The sequence below is a fragment of the Panthera pardus genome, unplaced genomic scaffold (genome assembly GCF_024362965.1).
Source record: "Panthera pardus isolate Hobbes unplaced genomic scaffold, ASM2436296v1 HiC_scaffold_1, whole genome shotgun sequence".
Classification (NCBI taxonomy): domain Eukaryota; kingdom Metazoa; phylum Chordata; class Mammalia; order Carnivora; family Felidae; genus Panthera; species Panthera pardus.
Genome location: NW_026526654.1, coordinates 35,087,051 through 35,092,739, shown reverse-complemented (window position 1 = coordinate 35,092,739; position 5,689 = coordinate 35,087,051). Strand labels below are relative to the sequence as shown.

At 34.0% G+C, this 5,689-nt stretch overlaps 1 pseudogene; it reads right to left on the bottom strand.

Moving 5' to 3' along the window:
• Positions 1-397: 397 nt before the first annotated feature.
• LOC109264009 (eukaryotic translation initiation factor 3 subunit E-like) lies at positions 398-1,699 on the bottom strand (annotated as a pseudogene).
• Positions 1,700-5,689: the final 3,990 nt, after the last annotated feature.

Genomic DNA, 5,689 nt, shown 5'->3' with positions numbered 1-5,689 from the left:
TTTTTTAAACTTCATAGTCCAATTGATCTAAATGGGCAAATATATTCCTCTCCTTGCCTGGATCATACTAAAAACAAATCAACTTAGGTTATTCCAAAATAGAGAAATTGTCATTAAGCCATTTTCTTTTATATCCCAGAAACTCAATAAAAACTCTGAACAGTTATCAACATGCTATTTAAATGTAATGTAATATTTGTAGTCTTAAATAACCACAAATCATAATACATTTTCTACTACCTTATTTTTTTAATGAAACACGGCCAATTTTATTCAAATTTCCCCAAATTTATGCTCAATATGTTGTTTCCACAATGTATGCCACCATTTATATAATGGTTTTATTATTTTGTCTTTATTTTATAGTTTTTTTTTCATCTTATCTTTATACAGTTCTTCAGTAGAAGCCAGAGTCCTCAGTTGCCCAGTTAGAAGCCTCTGACCTACTTTTCTGATGAAGTTTCTTCTCATAGCCAAAATCTCTGGCTTTTAAATGAAAGGTTTTTGGTCTTTTTAATCACTTGCTGATAGCGTGAAGCTGCATTCTTACCTATAACCACATGACCTAATTTAGAACCAGTCTTGGCAGCCAGTCCTGCATTTCTCATCACATTGACAATCCACCTTTCATGTTCAGTTTGTCTGCCAACATGTGAGTGCAGATACACAGGTGAATGCAACAAAAAGTCTCAAATATGAAGAGTCAATGATTTTCAGCGAAATCCTTAAGCTACCTAGAAGTCATTCACAAGTACTGATTCACATTCCCTCAGTATGTGGAATTTTCTGAGCTCCATCAAAGTCAAAGTTAACATAAAAGCATTCAAGAAATTCTGTAACTGGGTCTTTATATGTGTAAGACTGTGTTCAATAACTTTAACCAGATCTTTTAGCAGCTGCTGGCATTTTTGAACATCTTTGTTCGTTATGATGGCTGTAGCCTAATAGGGAGGAATATGTGGGCATATCATCTAAATTGCATTAAGATATGATGGCTGGCAAAAGAAGAGATCAATAATGTTATCATGCCCCTTGATTAGTTGAAGAAAACAGAGGACAGTGGATGAACCTTGTTTGCTGCTGAAGATACCGAAGTGGAAAACTCAGAATTATTACCTATGGTCTCTTTTAACCATGGAAGGTCTTCCATAGCTGCATCCCTACTCTGAATTAAGATTTCAGAGGCCAGTTTTCCCCTGAGTGAACTCAAAACATTTCTGGCTGTTGCTGGAACCAACATTCTAAAGAAGTAAAGATATTCTGGTGCTCCAGAGTAATTCCCATATTCATATTGGATTTTACATAACTCTAGAGTATATCTAAATTTTCCTACCTAAAACCATGCCTGCCCACCAGGTACTTAAACAGCATCTGCCCATCTCTGGTTGACTGCATCTGCCTTGTAGTTTCTGGATCTTCAAATGTCTTCACAATTGGTTCCATTTCTGCCTGAAGCTATTTCAGTCATGCAACAACTGTGGCTCTTTTTTCTCTCAAAGCATGCAGAATATCATCAGAATAAAGGTTTTTGTACATATTGGTAGCAAAGTGTATCATGTTGATATCACTAAAAAGATACAAATTCCCTTGTAATATTTTTTTTTCATTATACATATCTTATGGAGAGAAACTCAACAGAAAGATTAGATGTCAATCCAAAAATGTGTGTGATGTGAATAGTCAAGATGTACTCCACCATCTTGCCAAGGAAAACTGTTTCAACTATGTTATTGACGTAGACACAGGAAAGAATCACAAATTCAACAAATGTAAAATAACTTTTATTTACTTTACAGTGGAGGAGAGACTTTAAGGTGACCTCCATGATTTTTGTATCCTGGTATTCACACTCCTGTATAATCCTTCCCCTTCAGAGCAGGAAGACATGTGACTTGCTCTAAACAATGAAATATTGCAAAGGTGGTAAGATGCTTACGATTATATTTACATGATTTCAAAATATTGCTGTGATTGTGGTACTCATCCGACTAGCATCTCTCTGTCCGGCTCTTGCTCTCTCACTTGCTTCCCATCTCCTTCTCCCTGTCTCTTCCCATTACTTGTCTTGCAGTAGCAAGCTGCTATATGTCTTATAGCAATGAGAAAATAAATTCTTCAAACAACCTGAGAAAGCTTAGAGGGGGATTTTTCATCAGTGAAGCCTCTAAATAAGAAGGCAGTCTGTCTGATGCCTCGATGGCAGCCTTGTGAGCCCTGAAGGAGACAACCAGTGGTCTTGCCTGGACTCCTGAATTACAGAAACTGTGAAATAATAAATGTGTGTTTTAAACTACTACAATTATGGTAATTTATTACACAACCATAGAAAATTAATATACCTATAAATGCTACTTTTCTATTGTTGTTTTTCTATTTCACTTACTACCATCATCATACATTCATTTATCTAGGCTTAAAATATGTCACCATATTTTTTTTTCTTTTCCACCATTACCAACAATACCCAGTCATTCAATAAACCCTGTCTGTTGCATCTTAGTTAGATTACTTCTGTGACCATCTAATCAACTAATGGAATATTTCCATAACCCAGAAAATTTCCTTATGCATATTTCTATTCACTTATTCTTACCCCAGATTCTGGAAAAACAACGATATGGTTTCAACCATCATAGATTAGCTTTATTGCTAGAACCGAAAAAAAAAATGGAATTCTCTATTAAGTACTCTTTTGCATTTGCCTTTTTTCACTCAGTATGTTTTTGAGATTCACCCATATTTGTATATGCAGGTCATTTTCTTTACTCATTCACTCATTGAAAGATTTTGTGTCATTTTAGATTAGTCATTTAGACTAATGTAATTCAATCTTCCTTGAACATTAATGTATTTGTCTTTTTGTCAGCATATGTTTTCATTACTCTTGGCACTATATCTAGGAGTAAAATGGATGAATCATGGTCTGAGTGTATGGTTAATATTATAAAAAATGGTAAAGCATTTTCCAAAAATAATGTAATATTTTATACAACAGAAATAAAAGTTTCGGTTACAACCAATAATCATCATAAGTTGATATTATTTAATTTTAGCTATTCTGGTCGTGTAGCCTGTTTTATTACACACAGATTTTATTTATCTAGTCATATATAAATGTTCAGTAAATCTACGTTGCATATCTCTCCTTACTAGTAGTCAACTACATCTGTTCATAGTCTAACCACTCGTCTACACATAATCCAATATTCTATCTTATTTATGGCTTTAATTTATTTCCGTTCCATATAATTATTTACGTTTTCATCCTCCTATCAAATTTAAATGAATTATCAAACAGCAAGTTCATGTCTCCTGAGAATTCTTCCTTCGTTGAACAACTAAAAGTAAAAATAAATATTTCGGTCTGTCGTAGTCTTAAAGCAGTGATTTTAGAAGTATCATTCCAAGATCAGCAACATAAGTATAATTTGGGACAATGTTAGAAGTTGAAATTATCCAGGCCTTATACTACACCTACTAAATCAGAATTTCTGAGAGCGAGACCAATCAGTCTATGTTTTGACAATACCTCCAGATAATTCTGACGCCTGCTAAAGTTTGAGAGCCTTATTCCATTTTTTATAAAATTACTACTGATATTTTGTATGGCAGTTTATGAATCTGTTTTATTCAATAGACTATGAGCTCATTGAAGCTAGGGACTACATGTTATTCATTTTTGTACCTCTGGTAACACCAAGGATCCAGATTTGTACAGCATAGAAAAATCAATGCTTGCTGAATTAAATAATATTGAAAGGTGAAACAAGTTAATTTTTTCTTTATCAATTGAGTACTGAATAATGATGTTTATCTTAAAATACATGCCCTTTGCTTCAATTTTACTTTTAGTACCTCAAAATAGACAAAATCAAAAATATCAAAAGACATGTGTTGACTTGCAGTATTTAACTGAGCCATTTTATTTCATTTTATTTTTAACTGAGCCATTTTAAATACAGAGAAACTAGAAATATTCTTTCTCTCCTTCACTTATTAAGTCTGACTCTCCTGAAAGGGGAAACATCTCTAGATGTTATTAAGAAATAATTTCCTTTCTTTCTGAAAAAGAATTTTATATGCTTTTCTTTTGGAGGCAATAGTTATTGCTTTCCTCCTTGGAATTAATTCTTATGGTTAATGAGTGTTTTGCAGTAGTTACAGTCATCCTCTCCATTGTTGTTGATTAGTTGGTTTGTTTGCATAAGGAATCTCAATTTAACTGATTATTTTACATAGGAGGAATTATTGTTATACCTGAACTGAACTGAATGCTCAGGTGTACACTCTTTAATAATTCTCCTTTTTCCAATTGCTGTTTGAAGACCCTCTTTAAAGGAACATGATCTTACCAGAGTTCTAAATTATTATAGTCATAATTCTATTGACACCTTCCACTACCGGAAAATGTCATGCATAGAATAACTGAAAGGTCTTCTTTTTCAAGTTTATCTGTAGACAAGTAGTAGTCAAAACAGCTTTTAAATTAATTGTGTTTTTTGTTCATCAACCCTATTTTAGTTCAGATCTTCTAGTGCAACATTAGTAAGCATGCAGTTCTTTTTAGATTTAAGTTTGTATTCAAACTCATATAATGTAAATTTATTGACTCTATGGATTCTTCCAGATAAGGATTTTTTTTCCTAAACAAAAATTAGATGAGTGTTTAGTAACAAACCATTTCTGAGTACTGGTGTCATGTGAAAATCTAACTTACTCCTTTAAAAAAATTTTTTTTAATGTCTATTCATTTTTGAGAGACAGAGAGAGACAGTGCAAGCAGGGAAGGGGAAGAAAGAGAGAGGGAGACTGAGAATTTGAAGCAGGCTCCAGGCTCTGATCTGTCAGCATAGAGCCCTACATGAGGCTTGAACCCACGAACCATGAGATCCTGACCTGAGCAGAAGTTGGACGCTTAACTTGAGCCACCCAGGCGCCCCATAATCTAACTTACTCCTAAGGAATTGTTTCTCTTCAGTGATATCATATGTGACTCATTTTTTTCAAGTTCTTACTTTGGGCAGAGAAAAAAGAGAAATCTGAGTCTAAATGTATCTCACTGGAGGTTGAAATAAACCATGCATAGGTAATGACGTTATAATTGAGTGACACTAAAATTTGACGTGCATTAGAGCACAGGTCTACAGATCATCAGAGACTCACTGACTTGATACCTACCCAGATAATTCTGCTACAAAAAAAAAATTATTTATTTATTTTTATTTTTTTAAGTTTATTTATTTATTCTGAGAGAGACAGAGAGAGCATGATTGGGGAGAGTGAGAAGGGAGAGAGAGAGAGAGAGAGAGAGAGAGAGAGAGAATCCCAGTCAGGCTCTGCGCAGAGTCCAAAGCAGGGCTTGAACTCATGAAACCGTGATATCATGACCTGAGCTGAAATCAAGAATTTAACGCTTAACTGACTGAACAACCCGGGGGTCCCCAAACCAAATTTTAATAATGAAATCAATATGTTCTTTATTTAACAAAAAATACTTCGACCCACTTCAGTCAATCAATCAGCAAAGTGTTTGCATTGCACTTGGCACTGTTGCAATCACAGTATTTATAATATACCAGACTTACTGTGATGGGCTGACTTTTTAAGGTTTGACATTGTCTACATTTCCTATTTCTTTCTTTCTTTCTTTCTTTCTTTCTTTCTTTCTTTCTTTCTTTCTTTCTTTCTT